This window comes from Cherax quadricarinatus, chromosome 23, assembly GCF_038502225.1.
Source record: "Cherax quadricarinatus isolate ZL_2023a chromosome 23, ASM3850222v1, whole genome shotgun sequence".
In the NCBI taxonomy this organism is placed as follows: Eukaryota; Metazoa; Arthropoda; class Malacostraca; order Decapoda; family Parastacidae; genus Cherax; species Cherax quadricarinatus.
The window spans coordinates 39,466,883-39,486,506 of NC_091314.1; positions in this window are offsets into that span (position 1 = coordinate 39,466,883).

The window sequence follows — 19,624 nt, forward strand, 5'->3', positions numbered from 1 at the left end:
TACATGTTCTTAGTGTTGGTGTTACATGTTCTTAGTGTTGGCATTACATGTTCTTAGTGTTGGTGTTACATGTTCTTAGTGTTGTGTTACATGTTCTTAGTGTTTGTGTTACATGTTCTTAGTGTTGTGTTAAATGTTCTTAGTGTTGTGTTACATATTCATAGTGTTGTGTTACATGTTCTTAGTGTTGGTGTTACATGTTCTTAGTGTTGTGTTACATGTTCTTAGTGTTGGTATTATATATTCTTAGTGTTGGTGTTACATGTTCTTAGTGTTGTGTTACATGTTCTTAGTGTTGGTGTTACATGTTCTTAGTGTTGCGTTACATGTGTTGGTGTTACATGTTCTTAGTGTTGGTGTTACATGTTCTTAGTGTTGTGTTACATGTTCTTAGTGTTGTGTTACATGTTCTTAGTGTTGGTGTTACATGTTTTTAGTGTTGTGTTACATGTTCTTAGTGCTGTGTTACATGTTCTTAGTGTTGGTGTTACATGTTCTTAGTGTTGTGTTACATGTTCTTAGTGTTGGTGTTACATGTTCTTAGTGTTGTGTTACATGTTCTTAGTGTTGGTGTTACACGTTCTTAGTGTTGGTGTTACATGTTCTTAGTGTTGTGTTACATGTTCTTAGTGTTGGTGTTACATGTTCTTAGTGTTGTGTTACATGTTCTTAGTGTTGGTGTTACATGTTCTTAGTGTTGTGTTACATGTTCTTAGTGTTGGTGTTACACGTTCTTAGTGTTGGTGTTACATGTTCTTAGTGTTGGTGTTACATGTTCTTAGTGTTGGCATTACATGTTCTTAGTGTTGGTGTTACATGTTCTTAGTGTTGTGTTACATGTTCTTAGTGTTGGTGTTACATGTTCTTAGTGTTGGTGTTACATGTTCTTAGTGTTGGCATTACATGTTCTTAGTGTTGGTGTTACATGTTCTTAGTGTTGTGTTACATGTTCTTAGTGTTTGTGTTACATGTTCTTAGTGTTGTGTTAAATGTTCTTAGTGTTGTGTTACATATTCATAGTGTTGTGTTACATGTTCTTAGTGTTGGTGTTACATGTTCTTAGTGTTGTGTTACATGTTCTTAGTGTTGGTATTATATATTCTTAGTGTTGGTGTTACATGTTCTTAGTGTTGTGTTACATGTTCTTAGTGTTGGTGTTACATGTTCTTAGTGTTGTGTTACATGTTCTTAGTGTTGGTGTTACACGTTCTTAGTGTTGGTGTTACATGTTCTTAGTGTTGTGTTACATGTTCTTAGTGTTGTGTTACATGTTCTTAGTGTTGGTGTTACATGTTACATGCCACCATATTAATAAATGTGTCAAAATTTTCTTCAAAAACCCCCCAAAACCTCTATAACATACATTGTCCAATTAAAACTAAGCAGACCACAGCAAAGGCTTCGTGGTCTCAAATCCATTAATAAAAAAAAACATCAATATGAAAAACAGTTTAGACTGGGTTTACTTAGCTTTTGTTGACAGTTCAGACTGGGTTTACTTAGCTTTTGTTGACAGTTCAGACTGGGTTTACTTAGCTTTTGTTGACAGTTCAGACTGGGTTTACTTAGCTTTTGTTGACAGTTCAGACTGGGTTTACTTAGCTTTTGTTGACAGTTCAGACTGGGTTTACTTAGCTTTTGTTGACAGTTCAGACTGGGTTTACTTAGCTTTTGTTGACAGTTCAGACTTCTTGCAGTCATGGTTCAAGAAGTCTCCTTCGAATGAGCTAAGATGCACACTGGAGCTCTAGAATGAGGAGTAACTAGTTCAAATTTACCCCAAAGGAGCGTATATGTCAAGTATTTGACATCTGCCTAGAAATGTGATATGTTACTCACTGTTGTTGGGTGTACCAATAGACCTCGTGGGTAACGAGGACTTTCGGTAACACCAGTCTCGGCTGAGTGGTTGAGGGGAGTAGACGTGTGCTGGGGATCTGGACCTACTAATTCACAGGCCTACCCATTTCCCCCGACTGATAAGTCATCATTAAAACTCCTACTGTTGGAAGACAGCTTCAGTGTTGTGAGAACTCTTATGTGCGAGCTGTGACTAAGGATATACCTGGTCAAACACTGGAAATAGTTTTCCTTTTTGCAAAGGCCCTCACAGGCCTCTGCTTCCCCTCTGCCTTTCATTTGACCTCAGCCTTTCGCCTCTATCAACATGGAGTGTAGAGGCGAATTTTGCTAGTCCACTGCTACTCGTGCCTCTCAGCAGTCCTACGTGAGTTGGTAACCCAGGTGTCCACACACTGAAAATTCGTCTTTCACTCCAAGACACGTGTGCTAGAAGTTCTGCAAGTTTGGAGTGAGTAACAATCTCTACGAGTATTGCAGTGTGTGGTAACTCTTGAGAAGTCTGCCTCAGCCTGTGACCTTGAGCGAGGCACTGCATCACCTTCCTGAGACTTTCGCCCATATTGACTATGTGAAGAGAGGCGAATGTGCGTGCTCAGTTGCCCCTGCTGTTTTCCTGTGTCCCCAGATCTCCTCCTTTAAGCTCAGCCGTTCGCCTCTATCAACGATGTGCAGTGTAGAGGTGTATTTTGCTGCCCCGCTGGTACTCGAATATGTGAGTTCCGCAAGTGCTGCAGATTTGTTGTAACTATTTGCATGAGTGAATTACGCTGACTTAGGACATTGTGCTACCATCAGTACCTACGTAGGCTTAAAATGAGTGAGGAATGTCTGGCCTGCTGGGTGACCTTGAAAATGGCACTATAAGACCCGCATGCCACTTACACCCATACTGCGTGTGTCTAGTGAGGTGAATGTCCCTTCCTCGACTTTCCTATTCACCGGTATCCCTTAACTCGTCGCCATTATCTACATATGGGATAAGGGGAGTTTAGCTGATCCAGGACAAACAGCGCTCCAAGCCAGCCAGTGAAGGCCAAGACTACATCTGTTCTGAATCCCAGAATGCCTTTGTGAACGTTCTACAGTGTTCCGGCCGTACCTTCGGTGTTGTGAGAACTAGTTCTTATGTAGCGAAAATTTGTCTGTCATTCCAAGACACGTGTGCCAGATGTGTTAAGTGCTGCGGGTTTGGAGTAATTAACAAGTAGTACAGGGTTGGTAACTCTCGAGACGACTGTGGGCCCAGTGAATGACCTTGAAAATTGCACTGCGACCTGCAGGCCACTACACCCATATTGCCTGTGTCTAGCGAGGTGAATATCCTTTCCTTGTCCCTTCTCCTTCCTCGATTTGGAACTCAGCCGTTCGCCTCTATTTGCTTGTGGTCTAGAGGCGGTTTTAGCCAGACCACATGGGTGCTTGAGTGCCCGTGTCCTCTGTGCCGCACTCCGCTCATCTTGCGAGTGTCTCCTGTGTGCCTGCCTGCCTGCTGCAAGCAGGTGTCCGGGTGGTTGGCGCGGGCTTGGCGAGCACAGTCAAGCAAGCTTGAGGGTGGCACTAGAAGCTAGCCAGAATGGACTAAGGCAGCCTGCAGTTATAGCTGTCCTAGGGCCCAGCATGTCTGTATACGTTCTGCAGTGCTGCTTGCATACCAGTGTTTCCTGTAGTGGCTTGAGAACAATTTGACGAGCATTGCAGTGCTGACATTTTGAGTGGGACATGCCAGAGGTTCACTTATAAACATAGTAAGCTTGTGGTGATTGGCTTGTACACAGTGAACATTCATCTGTCATACGTGTGCTAGAAGTGTTAAGTGCTGCTTTCCCCAACAGTTAATTGTCATTTGTGAGCCTGTATTAAGACTTTAAAAGGCTCAGAGTGTACTTCAGTGTAGTGACTCCTTGCATTTGATAAATCAGTGTAATACATGTTTTGCTCAGTGTAACTGAACTATTAAATACGTTTACATAATTAAGTTGCTTGTCCTAGTGTCATTGTTGTTTTCTAATACATTTTCTCGTTCAGACTGAAACTTTACTGCTAGGTTCCCAGTAATATTTCAAATTGCAGTGTTCATCTGTGGTGTGAGTGTGTAACTTATGCTTTGTATTTTTGCTGTGAACAAGCTTACTCCTGCATAATGTTCAGTTTCATGAATACTTTCTTACTTGAGTAATTCGGTTACCTTTCAACTGTGTTAAGCAAGAGTCAGCCTGTTAACATCTATGTTTCTTGCCATCTCATCTAGTGGGTCTGGCGCCTAGTTGAAATTGTAATAGTAACAATTTGCAATCATTATACTTCTAGTTATACATTGTGTAAATTGTTTTAGACTATATGATCAACTGGATTGTAGTGTTTAACTTCTGATACACCAATTTAATGACTGCAGACACGCACTGACACATAATAAACACATTAAAACGCTGGTAACTCCAGAAGCTGGGCCTAGTGTGTGACCTTGAGAAGTTGAGAGTATTTATTACGACCAGCGGTGTACCACTCTCACCTATATTTACATCAACACAAGTGTATTCTAAGTGATAAAGTGTACACTTGGTGTACTTGGTAACACTTGTCATACATAGTAACGCGTGTGTAAGTGAGATTGTTTAGGTACTGGTTCATCTATCTACAGCTGCACACTTATGCTTGCATACATGTATAACATAGTAACGTGTGAGTTACCCAGGATGGATCAAGGAAGTCAACCAGAGTGATTTATCTCATTGTCATTGTAACATTACCTAGTTTTTTTTTTTGTTTTTTTTTTTTTAAGTAATACTGTTTACAATCTATGGTTGGGGTAAGAGGTTGTCTTCAGCATTCATTGTGATGTCTGCTATATTATTATTTCAGTGAGGTACATTAGGTGGCAGTAGCCTGAACTAACTCAAGTGGAAGTTATCATTGAATTTGAACCTCATGTTTAATGTGATGTATGTCAGAATTCTAATTTTATGCTCAATATTACCTACTCTGTCTCTCTCTCTCTCTCTCTCTCTCTCTCTCTCTTTTCATCTTTGTAATTTGTGATAAGGTGTAAGACCTCGCCTGTTTACCTGGAGTTTACCTGGAGAGAGTTCCGGGGGTCGGCGCCCCCGCGGCCCGGTCTGTGACCAGGCCTCCTGTACCATCCATTATATCATTATATGTACCATATTATTACCACACATACAAGAGGTCTCTGAGTGTGTTTTTGGTGGGGTGTGTGTCGTATTGAGTGGTGGTGGTCTGGGTTGAGTATGGTTGGAGGTGTTCATTGAACTTGAGCACTTGTGTCTTGTGATCTATTTTGGACTTCTGACTTTGTAGTGAATATTTGTTCTTGCATAAGCTATGAGGGAAAGATAAGCGAGGAATTCTTGTGTTGTGAGTCTTACACCAGATATCATCACTGGCAAACATGGCAACTGTCATAGAGGAACCTATTTCTGCAGGTGATGGAAATGAAGATAGCTTCCAGACCTTTAAAAGTAAACAAAAGAGAAAAAGTGAGAAAGGGCTAGAGCGTCGACGTAGTCAGACTCACTTGACTCGTACACAATGTGATACTAAACGTCCTTGGTGCACAGAGGCTGCAAGAAGTCTTTCTTCAAAGGAAGAATGTGTTAAGCTGAACTTCCCTGACAACACCCCGCTGCCTGCTAAGTGTGCATGGCTAATGGAAGCTGTAAACAAGCATCCTAACTCAAGGATCCAATTTAGGAAAAACACACACAACTTTGTGTTTGTGGAACAGAATAAAGAGCTGATTAATGATCTACTTAGTACACCTTATGGGGATATTAAGCTGCTCCGACCTCAATCAGACACTCACCACTTTAAAAAATGGGTCAGTATCATAATCTTTGGATACCCTCTCTGCATGGACCCATCCCATCTGACTCTAAGTGAGCATATCATCAAGCCTAAAAGACTTAAAGGAAAATCCCAAATTATTGCCAGTTGGGTAGGTCCTGTGCCCCTCCCCCGGAATATCTGGGTGCATGGTTTACGTTTCCTAAACATCGAAGTGTACCTACCCCCTAAACGTAGGTGTTACAAATGCCAGCACTATAGCCATGTTGCAGTAGACTGTGGAATACTACATTCTTGGTGTGGTAAGTGTGCTGGGAAACATTCCACTAGAGAATGCACAGTAGGCCCTGACAGCCGAAAATTTAAGTGTATTAACTGTAAAGAAGTTGGGGTTACAGTCTCCCACAAGGACTGCAGTCAGAACCCAAACAACCTTCGATGTAAACCTGATAACAGTCCTTTAATGGTAACTGAGGATGGGGCCAACCAGTCTACCACAGCCAGATCTGAGACTGAACCTCTGCAAAGTGTGCAAGAACCCCACCTCACTGCAAAGGATTCTGGTGATACCAGAATGCCATCACACACACCAGCTGTGAAGGAGCTAGCCATCCCTGCTAGCACATATGGAAATACTGGTCTGCCACTACAGATACCTATGGCTACACCTGAATATGGGGATGAGTTTGTCATTTCTCCCAATACACACAACTACAACAGTCAGACGGACACCACACAGGTAACCTCCCTGGAAATTAGAGATGAGTCAGATGCACAGGACCTACCTGCAATGAATGATGAAACAGAGAACACTAATGTAACCATGATACCTGTTAAGGTGATAGGTGTTAAAGAAAGCACTAACCCAGAAGTGCCATCCTCCGGAGAGGCATTGGATTCGTTAGACCTTCCTCATATTATAACAACTTTCCAGAAAAAAATTGAGCATCTTGAACAGATCCTGACAAGTTTAATAAATATATGTAATCAGGATGATGCTCTTGAGCATGGTGATGATGTCAAAAGTGCAGCAATCTCCGTTCAGCTTCCAGCAATTTGTGAGAAAGAAGCCCATAACTCTTGCCTTCAAGACTTGCCTTATCACTGGCTGCCAAAATGCCGAAAAATGCTTAAAAATAAAGGTCCTGAAGATAAAGACGTACAAACTATGCTATTTGCTCTTAAGTATCTGCACACTGTAGTCAAAGCATAATAGTTTTACCATCTTATGAGCAAGAGATTGTAATAACTCACTACAATGGATACATTACAAATCTTTTCATGGAACATTGCTTCCATCAGGAAGCGGTTGCCTGACTTACATCATATTAGTGCAACCAAGAATATTGATGTCATCTGTTTGCAGGAATGTAGATTGAAAGATGGAGCACCTCCACCAAACTTGCCTGGATATGCAGCTTATAACCTAAGGTCAACCAACTGTTGTGTGATGTATGTCAGAAAGAGCTTGCCACATTCACTCCTTTCCTTGCAGAGTCGAGTTAACATGCAGTATCATGGTGTCAAAGTATATGCAGGTGATTTTTCCATAAACATTTTTAATCTCTATGCCCCAGCGAACCAGCTTCGACCTGATGCTTTACCAGATCGCATCAACAGTGAACCTACCATCATTCTTGGAGATTTTAATGCCAGACATAAGAATATTGGTGGGTCTATAACAAACACCAATGGAACTAAACTAGTGAGATTGCTAAATGAGCATGATAATGTTCGAATTGTGGGCACTACTGAGCCTACTCACATATATGGTGGCATACTAGATCTGTGTCTTGGATTTAATACATCATATACGATGCATGACTCTGTCATAGTTGATGATCTTCTATCTGATCACTTCCCAAGACTAACAACTGTCAATCTTGATCACATCTCCAGCAATCAAGGAGCTAAATACAGAAGGAGGAAACTTATTCTCAAACCAGAACACAGAGACAACTTTATTAACCACTTGGATCAATGGTATAAGAATTACGAGCCCATTGGCACACAAAAATTTAATGATGATTTAATTACCACTATCGAGAGTGTTCCCACAGATCAAGTGGGCAGGAATAGGAAACAAAAACCCTCCACTATAAATAACAATAAAAACCAATGTAAATACTATAATGATCCACAGCTGCGCAATCTAACACGTGCAGCTAGGAGGATTGGTAAAGCATACCGTGAATGTAGAACCCCAGACCTGCTCAGAACGTTCCAAGCTGCACTAACAAATGCAAGGAATAGAAAGGAAGAACTTAGGCAACAGGAATGGGAACAGTTTGTTAGTGGATTAAATAGGTCCACCCCTTTGAGTTTGGCTTGGAAAGGTATAAATAAAATAACCAGGAAAAAGACTGGCAATGTTGCTCATCCCTTTCCTCTTGAAAAAGCAAATGACCTCATAAATGACTGGTCCAAAACATCCAGGCATGAAAGCCTTCCATCTCATATTAGAAAAAATTTAGAGAGTACTTCTGAAGAAATGTTGAAACTGATTAATTTTATGAGCCAAAATATTGATGAGAGTGATTGCCTCTTTACCGAGTATGAATTAGATAATGCATTAACCAAAGGTCGATCAACTGCTCCTGGAGAGGATGGTATAACCTATGATATTCTCAGAACTCTAAGGCACGTGCCTGATAACCCTTTGTTGGCACTGTATAATCTCAGTTACATTGAGGGCGTTCTTCCTACTTCCTGGACCAATAGTCTCATTGTGCCTATCCCTAAGCCCCAACAGCCTGATACATTTAGGCCGATCTCCTTAACTAGTTGTCTTTGTAAAACTTTTGAAAGAATGATGCTTAACAGACTGTACTACAGAATCAGAGATCAACTTTCCCCCTACCTCTATGGGTTCATGAAAGGTAAAAGTGTGCAGAACTGTATTTCCACCTTTCTCACTGCACACACCTCTACTAGTTTTACCACTTTTCTTGATCTAAAATCTGCATTTGATATTGCGAACAGAACCGTTATACTACATGAACTAGCCAAAATGAATATTGGTGGTAGCTTACTCTGCTGGATAATAGGATACCTGTCAAATAGAGTATCCTCTGTCCTTTACCAAGGCTTCAGAAGTGATTCTAAAGAAATGTCTTTAGGTACACCGCAAGGAGGAGTTCTTAGTCCCATGTTATTTAATATTCTGATTAATAAGAACATAAGAACATAAGAACGAAGGAACACTGCAGAAGGCCTACTGGCCCATGCGAGGCAGGTCCAAGTCTCCTACCGGCTTAAGCCAATGCACCCAACCTAGTCAGGTCAGGTCACATTGACTTAAGGGAGGAACACGGCAACCGACCTGTTAGCACAAGCTATCAGGTCTAACTCACACCCACCCACATCTACTCATGTATTTATCCAACCTATTTTTAAAGCTACACAACGTTCTGGCCTCTATAACGGTACTTGGGAGTTTGTTCCACTCATCCACAACTCTATTACCAAACCAGTACTTTCCTATATCCTTCCTGAATCTGAATTTTTCCAACTTAAAACCATTGCTGCGAGTCCTGTCTAGGCTAGATATTTTCAACACACTATTTACATCCCCTTTATTTATTCCTGTCTTCCATTTATACACCTCAATCATATCCCCCCTAATTCTACGTCTTTCTAGAGAGTGCAGTTTCAGGGCCCTTAGTCTATCCTCATAGGGAAGGTTTCTGATACATGGGATCATCTTTGTCATCCTCCTTTGTACATTTTCCAGAGAATTTATATCCATTCTGTAATACGGTGACCAAAACTGTGCAGCATAATCTAAATGAGGCCTAACCAAGGATGTATAGAGTTGAAGAACAACCTGAGGACTCCTATTATTTATGCTTCTTGATATGAAGCCAAGGATTCTATTAGCTTTATTGCGAACACTTATGCACTGTTGTCTTGGTTTCAGATTACTGCTAACCAGAACTCCTAAATCTTTTTCGCAATCCATAATATTAAGATCTACATTATTTAGTTTATATGTGGCATGGTTATTGTCCTGTCCAACATTTAGAACTTTGCATTTGTCTATATTAAACTGCATCTGCCACTTCTCCGACCACTGCATCAGTCTATTCAAATCTTCCTGGAGTGCTCGAATGTCCTCGTCAGAATGAATTCGACGGCCTATTTTGGTGTCATCGGCAAACTTGCCGATGTCGCTCTTTATGCCCTCATCTATGTCGTTTATGTAGATTGTGAACAGCAGGGGGCCCAACACTGACCCCTGTGGAACACCGCTCGTGACGCTTCCCCACTCTGATTTCTCCCCATTTATGCAAACTCTCTGCTGCCTATTTGTCAACCATGCCTCTATCCAGGAAAAAATTTCTCCTCCTATTCCATGTGCTTTAATTTTCCTCAATAGTCTCTGATGTGGGACCCTGTCAAAAGCCTTACTGAAGTCCATATACACAATATCATATTCATTACCATGATCTACCTCCTCAAATACCTTAGTGAAAAAAGTTAATAAATTCGTAAGGCAGGAACGCCCCTTTGTAAAACCATGCTGAGATTCGTTGATTAATTTATGCTTTTCAAGATGGCTACGAACTGCCTCGGCAATTATTGATTCCATAAATTTTCCCACTATGGAGGTTAGGCTTATTGGTCTATAGTTCGAAGCTAAGGACCTGTCACCTGTTTTGAAAATAGGTATCACATTTGCCATTTTCCACTTATCTGGCACCATGCCAGTTTGTAGTGATATGTTGAAAAGATTAGCCAAAGGTGTGCTAAGCTCCTCTTTACATTCCTTTAGAACCCTTGCATACAGTTCATCAGGGCCTGGGGATTTGTTAGGTTTTAATTTATCTATTTGCCTAAGGACCATGTCACTTGTGACCCTAATAGTGCACAGTTTATTATCGTCCTGTTCTACATAATTTATCATTACTGGAATATCGCTGGTATCCTCCTGTGTAAAAACTGAGAGGAAGTATGTGTTAAAAATTCTACACATTTCCTTATCACTGTCAGTGAGCTGACCGGAGGAACTTTTGAGTGGGCCTATCTTGTCCCTGATCTTACTTCTGTATACCTGAAAGAATCCTTTTGGGTTAGTCTTCGATTCTTTTGCAACTTTAACCTCATAATCTCTTTTTGCTTTTCTAATTCCCTTTTTTATTTCTCTCTTTAACTGAATATATCGATTTCTTAATTGCCCCTCTCCTCTTTTGATTTGCCTATATATGCCTCTCTTTTGACCAATCAGATATTTTAATCTATTGTTCATCCATTTAGGATCATTTTTGTTTGATCTGATTTCCCTATTTGGAACATAATTTGACTGAGCAGCTAGAACTATGCCCTGGAAAGCATCATATCGGCAACCATCACCACCTACCTGACCCTTAGTCAGGTCATTCCACTTCAGCCCACCTAAGTAATTTTTCAGTCCTATGAAATCAGCCAAGCGAAAGTCAGGGACGGAGACTTGATTGCCATTATTAGGGGAATTCCATGATATATTAAAACTGAGTGATTTGTGATCACTCTCCCCAAGCTCATCATTAACCTCAAGATTATTAATTAGTGTTTCCCTACTGGCAAGAACCAAGTCAAGGAGGTTATTTCCCCTAGTTGGCTCTGTCACAAACTGTTTTAAAAAACAATCCTGCATCGTGTCAAGAAAGTCACCCGACTCTAAATTTCCTGTCAAATTGCTCCAGTCAATCTGTCTATAGTTGAAATCTCCCATTAGCACAACATTTTCGTATGTAGATGCCTTACGAATTTCGTCCCATAGAAGTTTACTGCACTCCCTATCAAGATTTGGGGCCCTGTAAATCACACCCAAAATTAGTTTTTCTCGGCCCTCGAGAAGCTGTAACCAAACAGATTCAGTGGCTGACGCTTCTAATTTAATATCTTGTCTAACACAACAATTTAAGTTGTCTCTGACATACATCGCTACTCCACCACCTTTCCTGTTGACCCTGTCAGTGTGGAATAATTTATAGCCTTGTATGTGACATTCAGAGGGCATCTCTCTATCTTTCAGATTGAGCCAGGTCTCTGTTATAGCAATAATATCTATGTTTCCTGCACTTGCAATTAATCTTAGCTCATCTATCTTATTTCTAACACTCCTGCTATTAGTATAGTAAACCTTAAGGGAGCTAGTCCCTTGCTGCCCTCTGCTGTCCCCCTTTGTTTGCTGACCTCTTCTATTGTCTTTATTTATAACTTCATGCTGAATGCCTTTTATACATTTACTGTTTCCAACCCTAGTGTTGCAACCTGCTTGTTTCCTACACACACCCATACCTCTATCTTCCATCAGTTTAAAATCATAGGCATTTCACCAATGGCCTTCTCAATCGAGTCTGCAAGTGCTACCACCCCTGCCCCAGAGAGATGTACCCCATCCCTTGCAAACATATCATGTTTGCCATGAAAGTTGTTCCAGTTGTCAATGAATGGGATTGCAAGTTCCTTGCAGTATCTGTCTAGCCAGCAATTTACACCAATTGCCCTAGACAACCATTCATTTCCTACTCCCCTTCTAGGCAAGATGCTACATATGATTGGGATCCCTCCCTTAGACTTAATGAAATCTATAGCTGACCTGTACTTATCTAGCAGCTCTTCTCTCCTACCCTTCCCAATATCATTTCCACCAGCACTGAGACAGATAATGGGCTTGTTCCCATTACCTGACATGATATTATCCAGCCTGTTGACAATGTCCCCAACACCAGCTCCAGGGAAGCACACTCTATCTCTCATCTTCTTATTCCTATTACAAAAAGCACGGTCAATATATCTTACCTGAGAGTCACCAACCACAAGAATGCGCTTACCTTCATTAGCAGGGGCAGTAGTACCCTTACCTTCACTGGCCACTGAAGTACATTCATCCTGGAGAACAGAGAAGCGATTTCCTACCTTCAGATCTTCACTCTTAACTTTCCTTACTCTGATGCGCCTCCCATTACTGTGAACAACTCGCCACTTGTAGCAGGTGCTGGGCTGCACCTCACTGCTGGTAGCCGTTGCTACCTCCCCAACTACAGCCTCATCACAGCGAGAGACAGACTGCACCTCACTGCTAGAAGTCTCATTCCCCACAACTCCAGCCACCTCACACTCTCTCCCAGACCCATTGAGGTGGACCTTCAGCCTCCTAATCTCCTCCTGGAGAAGCAAGACCTCCTCCTTCAACTTTCCAACCTCAGTTTTTAAAACACTGCAGAAGCAAGCCATGCTTTGTAACCGTCCACGCTAATCCCCAAAGCAGCTCAGGGTCTGTGACCTCACGTGACGACTGACCACTGACGACTCTCCTAAATGCTCTACCTGCCTCACCTAAACATATAGCTATAAGCTATGCTGATGATATCATGATCCATACAACAGGGCATAAGAAGATGAATATCATTCTTAATGAAGTTCAAGTAATTTGTAATCGACTAGGCATCATAATATCTTCCTCTAAAACAAAGATATTAACAAGCAAACGACATCCCCCACCCATCTATTTGCAGGGTGAAATCATTAGCTACGTTAAAACTTACAGATATCTTGGTGTAGATGTACCCTTTAACAAATCCACTATACCACAACTAAACAAGAAATGTAAAGCTAGGCTAAATGCTCTCAAAGCTGTTGCTGGCTACAATCCCAACTATGGTGCAAATGTGAGAATCGTGAGAATGATGTACATAGCCTATGTTAGGTCCTTAATTGATTATGCTGCTCCCATGTTGATATTAGCTAGAGAAAGTTCTCTCCGACCCTTGGAGTTAATGCAAAATGAAGCTCTCAGGATTATTCTTGGCTGTCCCAGATCTACAAAAGTTCTTAACATGAGGAAGGAGCCTGGTATTTCTAGTATCAGTGATAGGATTGTTGAAATTAACACTGTACTCGGTATTAGAATGTTGAGAAACGAACCAGACACTGTCACAGTGAATCTTACCAAGTGTCTAGAGGTAAATACACACAGATCTAAATGGATTGTGAAAACGTGCAATTACATCAAGTTTTATAACCTGCATGAACTGTATCACTGTAGGCAACAAGAGCATTTCACCCCTCCATGGAAGATGTGTTCATTTAATATTACATACCTACAAGTCCCTCCCAAGAAGCTCATTGCTAGTAATCCCTTCCTTAAATCTCTTGTTAGAGCAACTGCTCAAGAAGAAATTTCTCACCTAGCTGGTAGTAACAAGTTATCACAAGTTATATACACTGATGGATCTAAACAGGAGTCTTCTGGCAGGGCTGCATCTGCTCTTGTTGCCACCTCCCTAGTTAAGAACGATAATAAATTTGTTGAGTTAGGCATAAGAATTAACAATTGGGCATCTACACTGCAAACTGAATTGTTTGCAATCCTAATGGCGCTAAAGCTAACCTATGACACTGAGCTTGACTCTATTATCATTACTGATTCTATGTCATCATTGAAGGCTCTTGGCTCATATAATGACTCCAACAACATGCTCATTGGGGAAGCCAGGTATAGATACTCAAAAATTAGGGACAAAGGAATTAATGTACAATTGCTATGGATCCCATCACACATTGGATTACTCCTTCATGATAAAGTTGATATCTTAGCCAAGAAGAGTATCGAGAAGGAGAATGTAGAATATAACTTTGGTATAACTGTGTCTAGCATTAGGAATAATATTAGGAGAGAAGTAAATAATGAAAATGATTGTTATAGGAATGCAGTTAGAAGCCTGAGTAGATCTATAACCCACTATGATAACATGAACGTAGATAAGTATGTTTATGGAGCAACTTGCAATGTGAACAGACTGACTGATGTTGTAGTGGCCAGGCTTAGGCTTGGTTACAAGTACTTCTGGCAGTTTGGGAGACACACAGATGATAATCAAACTAAATGTAAATTATGTGATCAGGCATATGGTCACTCTCTTGAACACTATGTGCTTAATTGTCCACTTATTGAGGAATACAGAGACAGACAGTATAATAATAACCTATGTGACATGTCAAGATATCTTATTAATGAAAATAAGATACCAGATATACTAAGCAAATTTCCTAAATTTGCTTGTAACAGATAAGTGAACTATAGATATGTAGATATAAATGCATATGTATTCCTGTTAACCCTTTGGGGCCTAGTTCCTAGGCCTTTTGTGTATCCATATGCTCTCGCGCTACCGTCCACAGGATGGATATGGGGTGCACAATAAACTAGCCACTTCGGTGGCAAAATCTCTAATCTTCGGTAACACCAATCAAATTTCATATCTACCTATTAACAGCAGCTAACACAAGCTGATATGAGTATGACCAGACTTACCTGGCTATTATAACTGACCCAAATACCCCTAGCCTGTAGTAAGGGAGGTTTATTGACCTCAAGAATGATGTCTTGAGTAGGCTGCTTCCCTAGATATGTCGTCGTAATGTCCTACCACTCGCAACACGTTGTACAGTCACTTTCCAATACCACCATTCCTATTGTTCATGGTAGGGAGAGATTTTTCTCCCAATGTTCGATTATGCCTGAGTGCACACTGGAACACCTTAAAACACACTATCATGATTTTTACCGCTGATCACTTCATTCGTGTTTACACTAGGTCAACTTCCTCGTGGAGATTGTCAGTATTTCAGAGTCTACCGCACAATTCACTAATGTTCTTTGTTCTCAGCAGGAGATTTCGTGACATATTCACGCTTTGAGTACTTAAGTCACTTTGGCCTCTCGGGCCCTGCGTCGCACCCCAGCTCATCCCAGAAAGGAAACGCTGGCTTCAGCTTACAGACATTCATTGCTAGCTTTTGCAACAAAGTTTAACACAAGAGGGCTGTTTCCTTGTTGTTTAACTGTGGGCTAGAAGTTATAATACCTCTGACTTATAGATTAAGTAGGTGATATTTTTATTTTAAATTTTGCTGTTATGGGTAAATAGCAGTTACTCTAGGTTTAACCTCGTATGTGTAGTTGGCTAGCAAGTCTAGTAAAGAGCAAAGAATGCCCTGACCTTAGCTGTGACGCATGTGTTTGCTAGCTATCATGGAAACAAGGAATTGGAAGATTTCACAAGCCCCTTCTGAGTGGGCTGAGAGTTACCCCCCCCCCCACCCTTTAAACTAGAGATTTTGGTCCACATCGGGGAAATGCGACCTCTGACTTGTGTCTGTCCAGTGAATGAGAGAGAAAGAACGTGCGCTGCACTGAACTCTGCTCTGAAGCAGGTTCGCTAGGTGGCAGTATAGGTGCACTGGTGACAGACGAAGCTCTGACTGGATTTACATTGTTCAGTCACACTCTCACGGTCGACCCAACCATGACAAATGAATGGATAAAACTCTTTCATAGGAACAGCGCACTGGCTTACATGTTAGGCATGATTGGCAAAAATAAATATATACATCCATGTAGCGCTAAATATCAGCAACATAGTCCTGCACACGCACAGACCACCTGACCATCGATACTACAGGTGAAAACACTGGGGTCATAGTGCTAGGAAATGCCCAGCTCAGACACACTAGTGTGCAGTGTGTGCAAAAGCTCAGTCATCTCAACAGTGCTATGAGCTGATTAAAACATGCCAGACCGTAGCATTAAAGTGTGTCAGACCCGGGAGTATGAGGGTCACCCAGAACACCACAGCAAGCCGCAGGGCCCTTAGCTTACTTTATGCCCCCACGATGAAGCCCAAGGCCTACCAGATACCCCCAGGACCATGGCTCCCATGGAAGCTACCATGGATTCTACGATGGTGCATAACAGGAGGTTAGAATCTACCTACAGGCTACCTCGTAAAGAAGCTGACAACCCTCCATGAGTCTGGATACTACGTGGTCATGCCTGACTTCAGATACTGGGGTTGAACAAGCGATAATGAAAATGATGAGTGTAGAGGAGGTGATGGTAATGGTGATGGTGTTGAGTGTTGGAATGGTGACAAAGTTGATGAGTGTAGCGATGGTGTTCATAATGATGATGATAACGTTGAGTGTAATGGAGGTGTTGATAATAATAATGATCATAATGATGAGTATAGTGGTTTCCATCATGATACTAACAGGCAAAGTTCTCGCTTCACACGCTGAGGGTCCGTTGTTCGATTCCCGGCAAGAGTGTAAACACTGGGCGTGTTTCCTTACACCTGCTGTCCATATTCACCCGTCAGTAAATTAGGTACCTGGGTAATAGTCGATTGGTGTATACCTGGAGAGTATACCCGGGCCCCCACGACCCGGTCTGTAACCAGGCCTCACGGTGGACCAGGGCCTGATCAACCAGGCTGTTACTGCTAGCTGCACGCAGTCTAACGTACGACCCACAGCCCGGCTGGTCAGGTACTGACTTTAGGTGCCTGTCCAGTGCCTGCTTGAAGACAGCCAGGGGTCTATTGGTAATCCTCTAATCCTGAGACAAACTGACCTAATTTGCCCGAAATGCTCTGCATAACAATTGGCTTTCTATATAGTAGTATGCTACTGATGTCAGCTAGGACTGTATACCTTGTACATGTAGAAATAAAGATATTATTAGTGAAGGGTAATTTTGGCTCTTGTATACACACAGGAGAAAACTGGGAGAGTAACACTTGGAGCTCCGCAATTACTTGTGAAATCCTCTTATGTTCCACTGTAAGAAAATCATTAATAATATCTTTATTTACTACAAGTACATGTACAAGGTATACAGTCCTAGCTGACATCAGTGACATACTACTATATAGAAAGCCCCTTGTTACGCAGAGCATTTCGGGCAAATTTGGTCCTTGTCCCAGGATGCGACCCACACCAGTCGATTAACACCCAGGTACCCATTTTACTGATGAGTGAACATTGACAACTGGTGTAAAGAAACACGCTCAATGTTTCTACCCGCGCTGGGGATCGAACGCAGACCCTCGCCGTGTGAAGCGAGAGCGTTAGCCACCAGGCCACGGGGCACCGTGAGTGGAAAAACATCAGATTTATTATTATTATTATTATTATTATTATTATTATTATTATTATTATTATTATTATTATTATTATTATTATTATTATTATTATTACAATCAAAACTAAACGCTAAACCCTGAAATAGACAGTAGGCAGTATCTATGGGCTAGGATGGTCAGTAAATTAAGTGAGAGTGATGGTAGTGATAAGTTAGGAAGAAGCGATTTGATGGGCACTCTGAGAAGACAGTATGTAGGACCAGAGTATTATTATTATTAGAACCAAAAAGAAGCGCTAAACCCACCAGGATCATACAGCACTGCAGGGCAGGGAGTGATGCGGGATCAAAGAATAAGTAAGAGTAGAGAAGATAAAAAAGGTAAAGTTAGGGAGGGATATGAGGAGTGCTAAAGGTAATATTATCAAAGTTTGTACAATAAATCGCTTGCTGTCAAAAAGTCAGAGAGTCTGTGTGGAAGGTGTGACCATCAGCAAGGAAGGAAAATAAGGTGACGACGTCGGGGGAAAATTCTGCGGCTCGTTGATAGACAGGGAAATTGAAATTGGAACCTGACAGTTCTCACAGAGTGGACCAGGGCGCAGGTCCATGAGATACCCATGAATTAGACGAGTGTGTCCGATGTGAAGACGGGAGATTGTTGTCTCCCAACCTCGATGGGAGAGTGTTGTCTCCCAACCTCGATGGGAGAGTGTTGTCTCCCAACCTCGATGGGAGAGTGTTGTCTCCCAACCTCGATGGGAGAGTGTTGTCTCCCAACCTCGATGGGAGAGTGTTGTCTCCCAACCTCGATGGGAGAGTGTTGTCTCCCAACCTCGATGGGAGAGTGTTGTCTCCCAACCTCGATGGGAGAGTGTTGTCTCCCAACCTCGATGGGAGAGTGTTGTCTCCCAACCTCGATGGGAGAGTGTTGTCTCCCAACCTCGATGGGAGAGTGTTGTCTCCCAACCTCGATGGGAGAGTGTTGTCTCCCAACCTCGATGGGAGAGTGTTGTCTCCCAACCTCGATGGGAGAGTGTTGTCTCCCAACCTCGATGGGAGAGTGTTGTCTCCCAACCTCGATGGGAGAGTGTTGTCTCCCAACCTCGGCATCGAACGAAGACGAAAAGGGATGGAGTAAACAGGGGCGGCGAACAAATTATGGACCTCTGCTAACGTCCGTTACTATCCTGCATATAGAAGTATCGTGAAGGTCATCAGAGCGGACAAAATAGTGGAGGCAGTGAGCATCAGACCATTTCCCAAGGCTAACCTCACTAGATATTGGTAATACTATCCTTCCTGGGAGATATTCAAACGGAAACGTTTTAATGTGACCCCCTGATCAACATGATGACTTTCTCGCACATGTGACTGACTGGTAAAATTCCTATGAGTGTTCCTCTGATGAGACTTTTAACAATGACCTTGTGAGCAGTATTCAGAACTACTTAGAGCCGCCACTGAATCCTCCTGGTACTCTAAACCCAACTAACTTCCATAATAATCATAACTCTTATAAAAACCATACCTATTACAATGATCATAAACTTCGTACACTGAAACGAACTGCTCGCAGACTACAGAAACCATCGTACCCCTGAAATGCTGAGGGTCTTCCAGACTGCCCTTGCTGCTGCCAGAGAGCGTATGACAGAGCTGCGGCAAACAGACTGGGAACAATTTGTCAATGGTCTCAATGCTCACACCCCACTTACCTGGAGTTTACCTGGAGAGAGTTTCGGGGGTCAACGCCCCCGCGGCCCGGTCTGTGACCAGGCCTCCTGGTGGATCAGCCCCTGATCAACCACTTAGCCGGGTATGGAGGGACATAATCAGAATTAAAGGTCACAGAACTGGTCAGATCGCACACCCTCATCCCTTACATAGGGCGAATGAGTTAGTGCTTGGGGTGCCACATCTAGCTATGATATTCTTCTCAGTATCGTACAAGCGAAATTAATGGACAAATATGATGCAAGGGAGAGACTCATTTGTTTATGCTCAGCAAGGAAGATGACTGTAACATTCCTTTCACTAATTATGAAC